Source organism: Leptidea sinapis, chromosome 1 (genome assembly GCF_905404315.1).
Source record: "Leptidea sinapis chromosome 1, ilLepSina1.1, whole genome shotgun sequence".
NCBI classification, from domain to species: domain Eukaryota; kingdom Metazoa; phylum Arthropoda; class Insecta; order Lepidoptera; family Pieridae; genus Leptidea; species Leptidea sinapis.
Genome location: NC_066265.1, coordinates 18581435 through 18601714, shown reverse-complemented (window position 1 = coordinate 18601714; position 20280 = coordinate 18581435). Strand labels below are relative to the sequence as shown.

The following is a 20280-nucleotide window of genomic DNA, read 5'->3' as shown; positions in this document are numbered from 1 at the left end:
ATAAGCTGTTTCATTTTTTTTTTTTGGATTTTATGGCTCTTACTGTTTCAGAATCTTTAATAGAGGATTTAAAGCATAGGTGTAGATAAAATATAATATTATGATTGCTGATAGTCTAGCACAGGGTACTTAATACCTACGTATGTATCTATCCTACTCTGTGGTGTACTTTAAATACGGTCAAGAGTTCTATTACAATATTGGTACGATTAATATTGTGCCGGTGTTAAATCGTCATACAAAGAAATAATTCAAATAACACATTTTCCACTAATAGTAAAGTAAAGTAAAGTAAAGTATGCATTTAACATAACAACTCAAAACATATATACATAATAAAATTAACAAATTAAAAATACGACGTCATGAAAAGGACACCCACTCAGCATTTTTTGGAATTGATTTCCCATACTGATTTTCAGTAGGTACCAAGACGACTTGTTGACAGCAACCGTAGACATCAATCATATTGATATAATAAAATAAATCATACGTTGTATTACACAAAAAAGAAAAGTGTTCTGTGCAATGATGCAATGGAATTATGTTAAGACTCAAAGGATGCTTCGCTTAAAACTATATGATCAAAATAAGACAGCTAGTATTTATCAATTGCGCATTTAAGTATGTAATCAAAAGTCAATGTCTAAAGATGGCCGAATAAGATCTGTCCGAGTCATGCGATGCATGCGCTAATCTTAATATTTATAAATTACGTGGCACGTTGTTTGTCCGCGATGGACTATGAATGGTCCAACTTGAGATAGGATAGTTTTTTTTTCGATTTGGGACCCATACTTTTTTATATTTTCAATATTTGTTTTGTATGGGCATATTTTCGCTGTGTAACAATTTCATTATAACAACAGGTAGCCTTTTTTACGAAATAATCCTTGATGTTTTGATTATTGCCAAATTCCTATAAAACAGTATTTTTTTTTATTATCTACAGAACAACGTCTGTCGGGGCAGCTATTAACATATAATCTGCCCTTGTAAACAAAAGCCATCTTTACCCCTGAAGCATAATAAAAGCGATTTCTGCTTATAAGATTAAGTATAAGAATTAAAATAACAACAAGGTATGTCTAAGAAAATCAATTGAAAATAAAATACAGGACGATACTTACGATAGTGACCTACATGACCTTCAAAAAAGCTCATACACCTATCTAAAATGGCGGCAACGCTCAGATGTTGCAGGAGAATGCGAGCAGTGATCACTTACCTTATCACCCGTATGCAATTTTGTCGTCCTGTTCCATAAAAAAGGCAGTTACAATTAATCTAATAATATTATCTCTATAATTTAATAATCTTTAAACCTATCCTTTTACGCTTACTTACATTTCAATAACTTATCGACTTAAAGCATTCCACTATCGGCCGTTTTCAATAACATATCTATCCTTAGTTTAACTTACTAGAGGTAAACAAATCTATCCTTATACGCTTACTTATATTTCAATAACCTATTGAAAGACAGCATTGGCTATAACTATATTGGACATAACTATGGATAGATAAGATCTTGTCATTAAACGGTGACAGCAATATATCCGTAAGTTAAACTAAGGATAGATAGGTTATTGAAAACGGCGGTAAGACTATACTCGACATAACTATGGATAGTTATGATCTTGTCATTAATCGGTGACAGCAATGTATCCGTAACTAGAGATACGTTATTTCAAACGGACGTTAGTGACGTGACGTTTGAGAGACATAAACTTAAAATGTACAATACTTGGAAATAATTAACATAAGGCAAATCATACATGAGCGATAGGTGCGTAATTTGTTTGGCAATTTTTAAGAATGCCTTATATAATTCCGATATTGCTGCAATCTTATTATCGACTAGTCCTTGTTGCCTCGACGTCGTCAAATCTCAAGCAATAATTCAGTGCTAAGAATCTTTTATGTGATATGACGCTATGAAAAATCTTACGACCTGTGCCGATTGTCGCAAAAATGGTTTCATCATTTTCGTGATTGGATTTGAAGGCAGCTGTGTAGATAATATAACAACCTTATGTAATTTCAACATTTAGAGTAGGCGCCAGTTTTGATCTTGATTGATTTTTGAACTTTTTTCGATAACTAATGAGCTTCTGATTAGTATGAGTGACAATAAGAGAGATTATCTCATCAGTAAATAATAATATTTCTGGTAAGTCGTGAAAATTGTTGCTCATGTCTTGGCTGACATGCGTACAATATTATGTACCAGTGTTCTTGTCGATATGGTGTACGATTGTGCTGACCATATGAATTTACTTTGTCCACAGTAAGCTCTTGGCTCACATTATCGTTCTGTGGTTCAATTATAACTGTGAGTCTTTCTGAACGCGTCTTCTCACCACTGTTGTTTATGCCCTTTGTAGGTAATATCCCAGGATGTACTTCAGATAATAAATTTAGCGGGAGGTCTAAAGTTAAAGTTATTATATATTTTATTTGAAATGCTCACATAATGCCTCTATTTATTTGCGGTATGTGTGGATTGATGCATCTACTATACTCAATAACTCTTGTGTTTATAAGTATTAATTTACTTTTTTTTCTTTTTTTGATTTACTCGTGTAAGCCTTTTGAGTTTTTGACATTTGAGTATTTGTGTTGTGTCACTTTGCATATATTGTAATTAATGATTTGTAAAACAATTAAAATGTAAATTTTGACTTAAAAGAGTGGCAATGAGTTTCTTGCTACTTCTTCTAATTAGCTCAACCCTTTACGAAGTAGCGGTAAATTCAAAAAGAAACAATATTTCTATTTTTTTTTTGACATTCATAAGTGTCATTTCCGTGACCTACATGAGTAAAGTGTTTTTGAATAATCTTTGTGCTCCATGTTCAACAACCGTGCTGTTTCTTCCTTTCCAGACTGCTTCGAGAGTGTATCATACTCACTTTCTAGAACGAAATCAGGGTCGTCTATATCACCGTCAAAATCATTGCAGTCATCGTCACTCTCTGTTAACAATTCACGTACTATTTCTTGCAAACTCATACACCTTCGTATAACAGAATTCTGATGGCCATCTTGAGACATATTGTTAAATAATATTTAGCACTACTAGTGGTGTGACGTTTTTCAGACACTATGAAAATGTGATCACTAATTGTGAGGTGACGAACAATAGACACATGGCAAAATTTACTTAGCACTGACCTGACGTCTGTGAGACGGAGTGACCTCCACCACTGCAATACGGCGGTCGTTGCGCGGGCGTGCCGATCATTGAACGAAAGGTCAAGGCAAATGTGGAAGGTACCGAGTCGCGCGGGAATACGCGACGAAAAGACGATGAGAATCATCACGCGGTGTCTGTGAGACGGGCAGGTCACCAGTTAAAGGTTAAAATCCTTTCTAATAAAGTTTTTTTAGGTAATCCTAAAAAGACTGTGTCAATGTGGGAATCAGGTTAAATTGAATTTTTTTTTTATTATATTATAAGTAAAATGGAAAGGGGGTTAACTCTTGAAATTGAATATAGTTTTAAATATTCTTGTTTGATGTATTTTGAGCTGACACACTCGTTACTAATACTCTTAATAATAATAGCTATGTCAAAAATAATAAATAAAATGAAACAGATGCGCGTAATTCAATATAACACCAAATCGGTAAAATTTGTTTAATAGGTTAATAGTGCGTGAAAGTGTCGTTTTTTATCGACAACCCTTTATCGATATCGACAAGCAATAAATTATATAAATATTTGATCAGTCACGCAGTACACACATTACTGTAATATGTACCGTAACATTTTTCATCCACATGAGTTTACGGCACTGACTTTTAAAATAAACAAATGCAAATGGGGTTTTTTATTAAAAAGAAGGAAAGGATGAGAATTTGTAAATTGTTGCTATTATCATTTTATTAAACACACTTAGTAGTAGAAGTGAATAAATTTTTGAATTAGTTTCAGCAATTTTTTGCTAGGAAATAGTTGATGGAAAATTTAAAATTATATGCAAATTACAAGACAAAATGTTTTTCAAGGTATACTTCTTTTTTATTTTTTCCCTAACACGCGTTAGGGAAAAAATGTCGGAGTAGATTTTTACTATGCGGGCGCACATCGACACCTAAATTGGACACTCTGACGTTAGTTAGTCAACTATACCATTCGTATCAAATTTCAGCTACCTACAATAAGCCTCTTGTAATACATATTATGTCTACTGACCCACAATTAATGGACGTGAACTAAATAAAAATAATCCAAGTTGTTATATAAAGTTAAGGAAGGTGTACGCGCTTTTTTTGAACGTACCCATGTCGTATCGTCCCGGAAACACCGCACAAGGAAGCTCATTCCACAGCTTTGTAGTACGTTGAAGAAAGCTCCTAGAAAACCGCACTGTGGAGGACCGCCACACATCCAGATGGTGGGGATGATATCCTAATTTGTGGCGTGTCGTGCGAAGGTGGAATTCGGTGGCGGGAATCAGGTTGAACAGCTCTTCGGAACACTCCCCGTGATAAATGCGGTAGAAGACACACAATCAAGCGACGTCTCTACGCAACGCCAAGGGATCTAGCCGTTCACAGAGCACTGGGTCCCCGACAATTCGAGCTGCTCTGCGTTGCACGCGGTCAAATAGATCGAGCTGATACTGGGGTGCGCCAGACCAGAGATGACAGCAATACTCCATGTGTGGCCGGACCTGCGCTTTGTAGAGCGCTAGAATGTGACCCGGCTTGAAGTATTGCCGTGCTCTATTTATGACGCCCAGCTTCTTCGAAGCCAATTTGGCTTTGCCCTCCAGATGGCCACGGAATTGGCAATCGCTTTTATATATTATCACTTAAAATGGTAAACCTGTGTATCAAAGCGCTCCTCCATATACTGTTGGTATTTGGTATTTTTTAGCACGATACAAGCAAATGACTGCAGAGATGAAGAAGTCAAGGCCAATCAGAATAGCAAATCACGGTTAGAGTTACTGAGATCAAGATATTATCTCTATCTTAATTACAAACAAAGAATATTACTTAGTACACAAATAATAGTAAATAAATACAAATTTACTGTAATAAACATCCAAATATCGTTCATCCATTCCTCTGACATAAATGCATGCACTTTGCTAAAATCGTCTGCTATCCATCCGTAGATATGTCACAAGCAGGGTTGGCTTCGAGAAGAGCGTTGAGAGCAGAGAGAGACCTCGGTATAGTTGAGTTGGTGAGAGCCACAGTACGATGCGCCGGACTCGCGAACAATCTATGCCTGTAGATTCTCAAACAATAGTTGTCCGGTACTTACAAAGATTCTCGATTAAAGATATGAAAAAATTGTTGCATAGTAATAAAAATGGGCGTAAAAAATTCAATAAAACGAAACAGGTAACGGCTATGAGTTCTATTCTCGCTTGATTGATTAAACATGTTACAGATTTCACGCCAATGAAATCGTCACGGTGTTGCCGATTCTTTGCCAAATATTGACAAATTGCTTCACGCCTTTATCGCTCAAAGGGTGTGCCCATAAAGAAGAGAAAGAGCTGACTAGTGGATGATAAAGAAAGAAAAATGAGAGGGTTCCGTGGTTATCAAAAGAGAGAACCTAGATATTGTTAGCTTAATCCATTTTTACAACCAAATTAAAAGTTATATCAAAACTAGCTGACCCAGCAGACGTTGTATTGCCGATATTAAAATCGCGATACAAAAGTAACTGTTGACCGTGGATGGATGAAAATTTGAAGTTGTATGTATTTTTTAATGCTGACTCATAATCAAAAAATTAAAAAAGATATCAAAAAAATAAAAATTTGGTGTGGACCACCCTTAACATTTAGGGGGATGAAAAATAGATGTTGTCCGATTCTCAGACCTACCCAAAATGAACTCAAAATTTCATGAGAATCGGTCAAGCCGTTTCGGAGGAGTTCAAAGCTTAACACCATCACACGAGAATTTGACATATTAGATTTTAAGGTGTCATTTCAATTGTATGTTTGGCATCGAAAAAGGCAAAAATATTTAGGAACGTCATGTTCTTATACATCTTAATAATATGTTTATTAATTTGCCAAATAAAAACTAAACATTCAATATTAGAGTTTTTTCAGGTTTTCTTTCGATATATTTCGCATCATTGAGTTTTTGGGCCCAAAGCTTACCAAAGCAAAACACATCAAAAAAAAAAAAGTATTGAATAAGAAAATACATTTTTAATTTTTCGTCATAACATGAATTTTCTTGGTTTATTAAAACGCTTTTGATGACGTAATAATAAGAATTTTTCTTAATCTACAGTGATTCTTAGTTGTTTAAAGGAAATAGTTTACATAACAGGTGTAGCTATTTAATTTCGCTAACAACGCAACCCTTTGCTCAAATCTGAAAATTATAGCTGTGCCGTTTAAAATAATAAATAACAGTCAGTGGGGCTGTTTAGTTACTTTGCAGTCGGTACGCTTGAGAGGTTATGAATGCATTATACTGCGCCTGTATGCGATGACGCAGAAGGGTTGGTAGCTAGTGATGGGACTATAAATCGATGTTTCTTTTTAATTTTTATTTATATATCTATAAACACCGTGTTTTATTGTAATTCTGCATGAACTGCTAATTGTCGTACTAATAATAAAATAATAATTAAACTCTCTAATGAATTATGAAAAAATTTAGTACTCCTAGTAATACTAATAATTAACTCTGTATACCTATATATATCATGTAACGGTCCTACATCTGACGCTCTCGTGTAACGCTACAATCTGTCGCTTAGCCTAGTTAGTGAGCCCGCGTAGCAAGCTGCCCGAACGTCCTTGTAAATGCTATAGCTCTATTTTTTTGTGGCATGCCTTGGACGAGGTTTTTTATGAGTTCTTAGGGAATACGCTCCGATTCGATCGTAATAATAAGTTTAAGTTTTCGGATCTTCTGTGGGGCTGGGTGTACAGCTCTAACACCGCGTTTTAGAAAGTGCCATAGATACACAATACAATAGTGATCGGGACTTCGTGCTGGCCAATCTAAACGATGGGTTCCGATTTCAGTTATGTAAGCGTCTACGTGGCCCACTCGGCCTGCTCGAGCGTTGTCATCCATAACCACAGCAGGACTTCCTGTAACAGCTAATGCTGTTTGTACGTCGAGAATTTGGAGTTCCGCAATGTAGCTTTGTCCATTAAAGAGCTATTTCCTACGAAAACTAACCCTGCACGATCTTCAGAAGTTATGCCAGCCTAAAGCATGACAAAGCCCTCGCCGTATGGCGTAATTTCTTCAAATACCTCTGCAGGATGGAAGGATTTGGGAAAGTGCCTGAAATACAGAACGTGTTACCAATTTGCAGATGACACCTACCTTATAGCATCAAATAAAGATATCAATAGAGCATGTGAAGCTCTTCAGTCTGATTTAGACACTCTTACTTAATGGTTTCATGATGCTGGCTTAGTACTAAGTATTAGTAAAACTCAGCTCATTATTTCGCCGTACATCAAGCACTCTACACCAAAATCTATAATTTCACTCAGTCATAATTGAATTCATGGGCTAGGAAACTGTGGGTGTCCTATGGTTGATATAGTGTATACACATAAATACCATATTAATTGATTCAAAATTCGAATGGAGCTACCACATAGAACACATTAGCAATAAGTTACGCCAGTTCCTAGCTAATATAAAAATATAAAAAATGGGATTCCCTATAAAGTAAAAATTATGCTTTATAATTCATTAGCGGAATCCTATATTCAATATGGCCTAACAAGCTATGGCCGTACATATTCCTTATATCTGAAGTAAATATACAAACTTCAATAAAAAATTTAAGCAAATGCTATTGTGTCAATACTTTTTTTAATGGCAAAATAAGATTGCAAGAGATAGATCATTCTATACACGTCATAACTCAGAACCATAACTCAGAATGGGTTGTCGATTCGCCGGGCCTGCAACGTGTACGGCGAACGAATTGCCGATTACCTCATACCTCGCTTGCTAAATGAGCTATCCGTCATTGAGCAGCAACTCAAAACATTAATCATAGATTATGGGATTACAAATTAAAAATCAATATTAATTAACCTGCTAAGTAATATTTATTCGTTTTGAGTCTTACAATATCTTCAATTTTTTTAATTTAATTAATAACTTAAGTAGTGACGTATTATTTTAACCTACATGGTTTTTTAGATGCTAAGTTGACCTATGTTTGTGGATAAAAATATTGTAATATGACAAATAAATTAAAAAAAAATATATATGTCTACAATTTCAGGAAAATCAAACCTTACAATACGGTGCCCACGGAGTAATTTAGGAGTCCTAGCTGGTATATCGATTTCATATGCAAACGATCCTATATGTGATATCTTCAAGATTGTTTTTGATGTGTAGGTAGACTTCCGATTTCCAGAAAGGATTTTCACATTAATATAAGATTTTATCGAGTGTCGATAGTGCGCCACATTACTACATCACCAGTAGATCGGCGCGCCCCACACGTGTCCCAAACACACTACCACCGAGCATAATTCTGCGGACTTTAGACACTAAGCTCACGGATCATTATTTACTTGTTTTACAATTAGCAAATTATAAACTTTTATTTGCTTATCCATTTCAACGCGGGTGCTGCTACAAGATAGATTATTTCACCATAAATACATGTTTGTTTTGTGTTAAACTTATGCTTAAAACAATTAAATAAAATTAGTACCTATGCTATAAAGTAATATCTCATTAGAACGATCTCTTATCAATGTTTAGGGATTGTAAGAAAAGTTTGAGTTGTTACAAAACAGTTGGCAATAACTTCTAACGCTTTGCGAAATTCGACGTTAAGGCTCTATTTACACGAGACGAGCGTGCGTCGCGACTTTGTCCTCGTAGATTTAGTTAACATGGGAATTAAACTGAATTTTGTAAACCATATGACGTGTAACCTTTCAGTGAACGAATATTATCAATTGAAAGTTTGAAGTTCAAGTTAACTTTGTAAAAAAAGAAGACAACCTCAATCTGATCTCAAGAAATAATCCATATGCTAGCTCGTAAGTACCTTTTGTTGTATGCCTATACGGGACGAGACGAGCAAGACGTTCAACTGATGGTAATTGATATGCCCTGCCCACAACAATGCAGTGCCACTCAGGATTCTTGAAAAACGCAAAATCTTTGAGCGGCACTACTTTAATTTCGATCGTCACATTGAGACATAAGATGTTAAGTCTCATTTGCCCAGTAATTTCACTAGCTACGGCAACCTTCTGGCCGAAACACAATAATGCTCTCACATTAATGCTTCACGGCAGAAATAGGCACCGTTGTGGTGCCCATAATCTAGCCGGCATCCGGAGGCCAGGTAAGCCTCCTACTTGGCTCACATAATAATAATTTCTTATTATAATATTATAGTCTAACAAAAAGATAAGGTTACGTTAGTTGCCACACTTTTTACTTCTTCCGAGTCTAGCCAAAAGTGCTATCCCAATAAGCTATTGGGTAAAGCTATATAAAATGTTTTTAGTAGTCCTTCCGTAAAGAGAAATATGAATTGCTGTTTTCCTTTCAACAAACATAATAATCCACAAACACAACAATCAAATACATGTAAAATAGCAAACATATTTACCTATACTTAATCCTGAAATGACGCTAATCCCTTAAATATTAAAACATTTATACGACCAACCGGGATTAAGCGCAGGTCAAAAAAATTCAATACATCATTCTTTGTGCGTCGCAGTTTTAAAATGTTAAAAAGTTTTGTTGTTAAGGGCTTGCCAAAGGGTTGTAAATAATGACGACGCAACTCTATAGAAGCTAAACGATTATTGAAAGGGTGCAAGGGCGCTCCAACATCGATCTGTTTAGAAGTTCCAGAGCTATTGTGCTCTTAAAAATGTATGTGTTTTGTTTTGACGGGTTCGTTGTTCACGTGTGTATGAAGTCGTGGAGGTAGGTTTTAGTGTCTCACTGAGTAGACACTAAAACCTACCTCTGTCTGGAAAACTAGTATACAATACCGGGTTTTATGTCTGTTAATATATATTTATATATATACACTCACGCCTTGTTCCCATCGGGGTAGGCAGAGACAATAGAATGCCATTTGCTTCTATCCTTACTAACCTCACGCGCTTCCTCTACATTAATTACTATTTTCATACATGCTCGCCGCTTGCGGGTGCTTTGGACCTCTCCTTTTCTCAAAACGTCCCCAGTTTGGTCGACGAATGTTCTACGAGGTCTCCTGCGACCGACTTGCCCACACACACTTGCCTTATATATTTGATGCGTCATTCTTTCTTCACTCATTCGCTCCACGTGTCCAAACTATTTCATCATTCCTTTTTCAGTCCTTGTCACAACATCCTCTTTCAAACTACAGCGCGCTCGTTACTGCGATGAGTAAATAGCTTTCCAGACGTTTGTGTTAAAAATGTTGTGTTACGAGTATGAGGTATCGTCTACAATTCAAAACAATAATAAAATTTAAGACAGATTTTGGAATCTCGCGGTGGTTCCAGGTCGAATAAATTCTTAAAGGCAGGAAACGCTCTTATGCTGAAAGCTGGAGGCAAGTTTGTTTATTAAACTCAAAGCTAATAATAACCACGCCTTTCTTTAATGTTTTAAAGACGACATTGAAATATTTATTTATATTTACGTAAATATCTAAAAGTATTAGTAAACAGTTAGGATATACTATTCACGATTCTATGATAGAGGCACAAACATTTTATTTAAAGAAAAAGAAGTACTTCGCACGACAGGCCATAAATTAGGATATCATCCCCACCATCTGTATGTGTGGCGGTCCACGTACAACAAAGCTGTGGAATGAGCTTCATTGTGCGGTATTTCCTGGACGGTTAGGAGGTAGTTCAATTGTGAATCTAAACCCAATCCCAATAAGACACACACCAATCTCAAATTGACTGGAACACACAAAAAAATCATCAAAATCGGTCCAGCCGTTTAGGAGGTAGTTCAATTGTGAATCTAAACCATTCTCGAATCCATCTGAAGACACACAGAAAGTTTCATGAAAATCGGTCCAGTCGTTTAGGAGGAGTTCAGTTACAACAGACGCACAAAAGAAATATGTATATATATATACTAGCTGACCCGGCTAACGTTGTTTTGCCATATAAATTATTTTTAGAGTCAGACCGTTTCTTGGACATTACAACATTACTTTATTTTTCTAAAAATAAAATATTTTTTCTAAAATCAACGTAGCCTTGGTTACTCCTTATTACATCAGCTACCTGCCAATAAAAGTCCCGTCAAAATCGGCCTAGTATAGTAACCTAAAAATAAGTTAATTTACTACCACCTGAGAAAGTTAGAAAGATATAAAAATTCTAATTAGTTATTCATTTTAAACTATTATTTTGATTTGGTATCTGAACGACGGGGGACACTTAACAGGAAAATCAAAATCGTTGTTTTTATTTAATTCCGATCATTTTCATACTTATTCACTTCCTTATTCCTTTTAAACCTTCTCTGGACTTTCACAAATAATTCAAGACCAAAATAAGCCAAATCGGTCCAGTTGTTCTTGAGTTTTAGCGAGACTAACGAAAGGCAATTCATTTATATATATATATATATATATATATAGATTATGATTTCAAACAATATCTTCACATGCGGTATTCACCTTAAAAGGTAATTAAATGCATTTAGTAATAAGACCTTTGTGACTTAGCATAATTATAAATGTAATATTGTAATTACCACTGGTGAAGCTAAATAAAAAAATAACACTGTAATTACGTTTCTAAGCTTGAAAAAACCTAGCTTTAAAATTACACTAAGTGGTTTTTATACAGGAATAAACTTTGGAAGGTTGTTGCGTATGTAATAAAGTAAGTACATAAGAGTCTTATCCTACTAATATTATAAACGCGAAAGTTTGTAATTTATGGTTGTTTCTTTGTTCCTCTTTCACGCAAAAACTACTGAATGGATTTTGATGAAACTTTACATTAATATATCTTACTCACCAGATTAACACATAGGCTATAATTTATAAAGATATAGTTTTAGTTTTACAAAATATAAAGATAAGTGTCAAGTTAGTAGGAAAAAAAAATTGCAAATTTGCTTGCTATTCTTGTGTACGCCGCTTGAGTTACATGTATATAATGTATACAAAAACAGCCTGGAAAACATATATCTTTCCTTTGTGTCTAAACCATTATTGCATTAAATAGTAAACCAAAAAATATAATAAACAATGATAATTTATGTTAATGAACATTAATTGGTAGTTCCAAATTGATTCTTATATCAAAATAATCCCTTTTATCGCTTCTGTTATTTAAAATACATAAACTTTACCTTTCACGCTTCGTCATTTGAACAAATATTTTTAATAGTTACGACGATAAACAACCGAGTGCGCGATACAATGGTGCAGTCCGGCGGCGGGCAAATTACTGTATTGATTTAATTAAAATTTTCAATTCAACAAGAAGTTGGGACAACATAATATAGGCTACATATTATCACGCTAAATGCAGGCACAAAATGAATATTTTTTCTGCTTCATAGCGTCAACGCGGACGACGTCGTGGGCAGCAACTGGTGTTAAAATAAAAAAAAACAAGTGATAAGCATAGTGTAGACGGTGCTTAGCGTAATGTGCTCTGCAATTCTAATGTCATGATATTTCATAAAAAAACGGCCTGTGAAAGACTACATGCCAAAGTTTGAAAACTTCTAACTTAACTTGCAACTTTAACAACACGAGTGCGCTTCTTTTATACACTCTAGTTGACTTTACCCGAATCTGAATTACATATAGCGTCTCATACAGTCTCATTCAATGCCCACTAATATAAAAAAAGTAATGAATCATCGTTTACAAATCTCAAAATTTAATTGAGACCCGGTCGGTGACGAATCGTTGCTGTAGTAGCGTCGTCGAACCAGAGAGTGACCCAAGTTACGATAACGTAATTTTATCAAACAGTGCACCCGATTCCCGATGGATGGACTGCACTCATTGTTATCAGGACACTTCGAACAAGGAGTCAATAAGCCAGGAGGAGTTGTGTACACACAATAATACAGTAGTTATTACATTTTATCATACCGTCGTGAGATATTAAATGTTTCGTCAGCTGCGGGAGGTATATTAATTTAATACCATTGTATTATCTTTTTAGTTGTGATTTTATTTTATAGTAGCTACTAGCTACTTCCGGAATGACACGATATGATTGCTTGATATTGAAACACTTTTTACACAAATTATCTCGCCCCAAGTTAAGCATATATAGCCTGTGTTATGGGTTACAAGACAACGATATATTTAATACAATATACTTACTTAAACATACATAAAGTCATATAAACATACATGAATATATTAAACATCCATGACTCGGAAACAAACATCCATATGCTTACACCTACCGGGATTCGAACCCGGGACCTATACAGGTCGTCATGATATGGAATATTAAACGCGACGAAAACCTCCTGAGGAAATTATGAATAAAAAAATATTAATATAAAGCCTCAATAGGGCAACTGGCAACCCAAGCACTGGCAGCTATTTCAGTCAACGGATCAGACTAGCTATCTTTATATCCAAGTGGAAATGCAGCCAGTATTCTTGGTACTCTTCCCCGTAATGATAGTTTTAATTCAATGTAATCATAATATTTTTAATTTATTTATAAGTTTTGTTTTGTTTGAATAAATGTATTATATTCTAAAGAATTATTAGGAACGTATATGACACGACAAGTCAAACCTTTTAAAATCAATAAGTTCCGTTAGAAGCTTAGGGACTCAACGTCTGTACACAAATAATGTAAAGTTATCAAGCCTACAGTTACAGATTTGTTTATTCTAAATTATAATTCATTTAATCGATGTTTTAAAAATTTAAACAGTAAGTCGTCATATTTAGTAATACGGCTTTTCTCGCGTTTTAAGGTGTGGGTACCGACTAGTTAGGTCCGGAAAGGAAAATAAATTCTTGAAAATTTATTTACCTATAAAGAGATATCTTAGATAGCTGAAATGAAAATAGTAAATCTTTCAAAATATCATGTTTAAAAAAAATACCATATTTTTTATAGCGCTAAGGGCAGGCTTGAAGTAGATACTTACTAGATAACCTACAGATATGGCGCGTATAAATATTTAAAACGCATGTAAGTTCTTTCGTAAGTCGTAGAAATATACGCAATCCATACATTTAAAATATTTGATAAACTGTGAGTTAATAATGTGAAGAAGTCGAAGTTAGTCTTAAATATAGTAAAAACAACGTCAAAACTCATTAGAAGGTTGCGTTAAGGCTGCCTACACACTGCACACGCAACTCGAGCGTACGAAAACCGTCCGATCCTACCGCTTTACGAAAACTTTCAGAATAAATTAACACGTGCAAAATCGTAAGCAAATATAACAAAATAAACAAATGCGTTGCTAAATATAGTGATATTCATGTTTATTTGCACAAATGTTCATTTTTGTAGTGATATTGTGGTTAATACTCGCTAAAAAACAATTTCTGGGCACAATAAAATAGATAATCAGTTAATCCCTATTTACATTGGATGATTGTGAAGTGGATACACAGATAAGACAACAGGTACAAAAATGGGACGCTATTTTCATTGGTCAATGTTTTAATTCCATGCGTGTACGGTCCAAAGAGAACGAATCATACAATTATTAATTCAGATATATATGTTATATAAAATCTAGTTTACAAACAAACAAACAAATATATAAAAATCTAGTTTTCATGCATTTAGCACACTGTAGACGTGATCTTTTATTTTAATTCTTAATCAGCGCTGAACAATTTTCCAATGAGTACATCGTGAATGCAATGGTTAGGTTAGTAGGTAGGTTCTCTGTTGTTACTACTGTTTCTGTATTACTGGTTAGTTTTTGTTCTGAATAAAACTGCACTATGGGAAAGCAAAACAAATAATTGATAATGATTTTTTTCAAATCAGTAATAATTTTTATCGAAATCATTAAATCTTTCAAAGGGAAATATAATTAATTGGAATAAACAAAACATTATCGTAATTCGTTTTTTATCCCTGCATAAGACATTGAATAAATAAACAAGTTAAATAAATTTTTGAAAATTTTTAAACGTTATGTAATATGTGTGCAATATTGTTTAGTGAGCTGAATCAGCACTAAAGACAAAAGAAGGAACTGGTATAAAAAAAGAGATCAGTTACGAATCTGACTCGAGAACCGAATTTAAATGACACAAACGAACTGAATTTAAATTCAAGTACCTTAATTCCATCTTGGAAATTTCTATTACTTACCTATTGAAAATCTTTCACCAACATACCTCACATCAAAGGTTACGGACAGAAGGAATTATTCAGCAAGCCGTTTTGTTAGGAAAAAAAACAACGTTTAAAAAAACCGACTTCAAAATCTGAAAAGTATCAAATAACTAAAAATTTTATTTAATACACCTTTACCTTTAATATTAATAACATACTATTATTTATATGTGCTACCTATTGATAGTTTTTAAGTCGGTGCCAAGCCCTAAACAAAATAAAACTTTTAATAAATGTTCATATAATGAAAACTACTGGGCCAAAACCGTGTAAATTTTTTATGGGACCAAATGGCATCTATTCTGCATTGAACTAAAGATTACGTAAATCGGATCATAAATCTCAGAGTAATCGGTGTACATACATAAAAAAATACCGATCGAATTGATAACCTCTTCCTTTTTGAGGTCGGTTAAAAATGCATCACATTTTATAATAACACTTACCTATTTCATTAAATAAATTTGTGATGAAAGCCCCATTCCTAAGGTGTGGTACCTATTGCAGTAAGGAATACTTATTTTTATTTTCTCTTCACGCTAAATTATATGTTTCTAAAATATTATAATTTATACAAATAAGTACTAAATAAGCCAAAACGGATCAGCTTTTAACTATCCAACGTGAAAATGCTGCCAGTATTCTGCGTAGATTTCTTCGTAGCAGTATTATAAAACATAATTTTGTTTTAAATAAATTACATAGTAAGAGATTTATAATGTAATTATTCGACGACTTAAACAATAATTATTAAGGTCGGAAGCTTCACCTTGTGTTATTTTACTCTGCAGTTAAATGGTAATCTTACAGTATTAATATAGTTTGTTATCTGAACGAATGTGTCTAAGTCAAGTGAAGAAGGATTATTCATAATTTAGTAAGTATATTTTAATTGAAACACATTTTATACATTGCTAAAAAAAGTGGAAAAGATGTAGCAATGGTAAGATAAGGAAAATACCAGTTACATTTGGTTTATATTTTCTATGTTGCGATGGTTTGGAACTTTTTTACCAGTTGGAGGCTCCTTTGCACAGGATGCCGGCTAGATTATGGGTACCTTACCTTACGCCTATTTCTGCCGTGAAGCAGTAATGTGTAAGCATTACTGCGTTTTGGTCTGAAGGGCGCCGTAGCTAGTGAAATTACTGTGCAAATAATAATAATAATAATAATAATTTATTTCTCTTAAAAACATAGGTTTACAGCAGCTAGTGGCCGGAGTCACCTTTTAGGCACATAATGCCTGTACCAGGTGTCTCCGCTCTTCCATTTCAGCAATGTGTTATTTTTAACAAGTTTTATTCAGATGGTGGTGAAATAATAATAAAGTTACGAAATGAATATAATAAGGTTATGAAATGAATAAAAAATTTACAATTTAAATATTTGGAAAGTTATTTTTGAACACCTTAATAATACAGAGACATAGATTTACAATTACAATTTTTAATTCTTAATTCTTAAAGAACATGTAAGTACTTTTTTATTATTATAAACTTAAATAATAAATGTATGTGCCTATTTGTGAGTGTGTGCGTGCGTGCGATACTGTGTGGTTTTGTGAGTGTTGTGTGCGTGTATATGTTATGTGCGTGTGGAATATTTTCTATCTGATCTTTGTAAATATTGGTTAAATGATAATATTATGTACATTATTTAAGTTGTTGGAGTAAAATCTCCGTTGCCTCACACTCGAGAGACTTTAACCACTTCCTTACGATTTTTTTACAGTCGTTATACTGTTTTGAGTGGATATGTAGTTTATTGCCGCAGATCAGCAAAATTCACTAAGTTGGCCAAGGCCATTTTATCGTATGTTTTGCAGATAGATACAGTCAGTTGCAACTTGTCATTATTCGCTACGGTTTTGTGCGATGACTTATAGTAACAGCCAGCCCAGCGAAACTCTTTAAGAAAAAAAAATAGTTTAAAAAAAACTAGAAAGACACGCTTTTTATAGAAAACTGAATTAAAAACTAGAAAATAAATTTTAAAAAATATATGGTATTTTATTTTAAAAAAAAGCGTGGGGTGCTTTATATAATAATATCCAAATGATAATCCTCGTACTGATATGTGTCAATAAAATATTTTTTTCCCCTCATGGCATCATACTGTGAGATTTAATTAATTAATATATTTATTGTCCAATTAGCACGGCAGTGCCACTTACACTAATGAGACGAAACACTAAAAGGAAAAATTACAAACAAAAAAGGAATATTATAGAATAATTGAATTAATTATACAATTACAATTCTCTTCTTATTACTGCAGAAACTAGGGAAGTCCACCCATCTTGCATTCTTGTCCAAGAGGGCGTTGAAAGATGCCAATGAACGCGCCGAAGGTGCCATTAATTAATGTCGTTAATGGTATAAGGTTATTGCCGAACAAGTGATATCGACAAGGCTTACTACGTGTTACTTCGTAGTCGAATCATTTCATCTAATGCTTTTCTGTTACATGGGGTTTTACCTGTTAGCTTTGAGCAATCAAGTTCAATTCGAACTCCGTCCTCTCATAGATCTTCCACGACTATCCGGGCTATGATGGTCGAGTCAACGTCTCGTCAGTCATCTCGTTAGCTAAGTCAAAGTATTTGCTTAACTTGTCCTTCTCAGCTTTCATGAGGTAGTTCGTAGGTAATAGTAGCTTCATATGGGATAGTTATTTCGACGAGAACAGCCTGGCGCCGGGGTCGGTTAACCACCGCATTACCATGCTTATATAGCCGACAATAATCCTGTCCGTGATGATAGACCATTCTCTAGAACCAGCGCTGGTACGTATTTATAGTATGAATTATTTTTATTTCTAACCACATTTTTGACTGACTTCAAAAAAAGGACGAGGTTCTCAATTCGACGGTATTTCTTTTTATGTTTGTTACCTCAGAACTTTCGTCTGGGTGAACCAATTTTGATGATCCTTTTTTATTTGAAAGCTAGTACTTCACGTGTTGTCCGGTCCCATTTTAATATGGTCTAGTTCTGACAATGTCATCCACGAGAAAACCATTAAGTCTTAAATTTGCATTAAGTATGTGTGCGACAAATGGACGAATGACTCAATATCACGCCAACCGATTTTGATGCTTTTTTATTGGAAAGGATATACTTCAAGTGTAGTTTGACGAGAGTTTGATTATTTCTAATTATGGGAACATCCATCACAAAGTAACAGAAATCCTCAATTCTTAGGGGCAAATTAACGATACTTGACCGAATTTTTTATATGCCCTCCGGATATTTGTGTCATCTACCGTAACGTCGTTATGCTCAAGTTATTGTCGTGGCATAATATGATAATCAATAGAAACCCTTAACGGCTTGCTTACATAACTCCTTATCTGTGGCACAATTTCTAACTATCTATAATCTATATATATCTGCAATATTGCAATGCGCTTACATTCGTAGCTGCATTGCACCATGACGCAACGTTCTATCACACTATTTTTGCGCTCTTTCCATGTCTATTTTGACATAATTGTCCTCGCGGTAGATTTCCTCTATTGAGATAGACGTATCTCACTGACTTCATTGGTTTCATTGAAACAGCGCTGTCTCCCATGAGCAGCACATTTAGTAGGTCCACATATTATTCACACAAATTAGTTGGTGTGTTCAGATTCACTAAAAATCTAAAAAAAATTTACAAAAATACAACAGACTTAAAAATATTTTCCAAATCAATATAATATGCACTAAAAAGTTAAAAAAATAATTGCGTTTTCTTCTACAAATTAATAATCTTATCTTAAAATTATTTTTAGAGTTCTCCTAAGTAAAATGAAATGATAGACATAAGACTACCTAAAAGCCAATCAAATTATTAAGACAATATGATGTAGTTACAATTATTTTTATTTTTGGAGCCGGTGTCAGCCACGGTAGGTTTGTAACTACATAAGTGAGCTGTGATAATCTCGCACTTGTACGACGCGGTGACGAGGCGAGAGGTGAGAGCGGGAAATTTGTTCACTTACATGAATAAATATTAACTGCACGTTCAATGAGCCGTTTGTTTTAATTTTTTATTATTATTTGTGTCACATCAAAGTGGACTGAAGAAATTCTTGCATATTTGGTTTCCTTAAATATGTTATTTTGTTTATTATTTTACTAAACATTGTCTAACATCCTTACATCATGTTCCTTGTTTCATTATCAATCACAGGAAAACGTACAACTGTCGTTCTAGTTTCCTTACTTCATACAAATATACCATTGTTAATTATTAATATTAATAATGAATACCTGCTGTATGTTATTTTAATAAAATTTAATAAAATAAGGCTTAATATAAATCATTACCCTATAACTTTGGTAAAACTATATCTATGTTATGGCAACATATCGGCTGTCAATGTTTTATATTATGTTTATTTTGATTACGATAAATTTACTAAAAATAGGTAACTATGGATCGAGAATCAATAGTTTTGAAAAGAATATTTCATTTAAAATTTATTTGATACAAGCTTGTTACAAACGTGTGGAAACTAACTCCTGAATTTTTACATGTACTACGGATTTGGCAAACAGACACACCTCACCCAACCCTGGCGTTAACTTTTATAAGTTGAAAGGCATCCGTATCTCACACCAAATATGTTCCAAAACAATAAAATCACATAAATACCTACTATTCGCAAGCTCGATGACATGACAGTTCTTTGTTGCCCCAAAGTTGACATTGAGCTAAATAAATAAATGGGTTACTCGATAGAGATGCAAAATTAATAGCATTGCCCCGTTCTATCTCAGTCTTAGTTGTATATCGCTTGTCCTTCAATTTGAAATGAAGTTACCGACGTTACTTCTGTAGCGTAAATATTGCAAGTTTGTACCTACTTGTAAGTTGTAACTAGTCTATAGTCAGAAATGTAAATCGAGATCAGAAATGTAAGCAAAGAAATGTCACTGTCATAATGATA

The 20280-nt window shown here is 34.1% G+C and overlaps 1 protein-coding gene across 1 annotated transcript in view; it reads left to right on the top strand.

Annotated features, from left to right (window-relative positions):
• Positions 1–20280, top strand: part of LOC126970614 (uncharacterized protein ZK1073.1) — a 255934-nt gene that overhangs the window by 134180 nt on the left and 101474 nt on the right. The gene's annotated exons all lie outside the window — the stretch shown is intronic.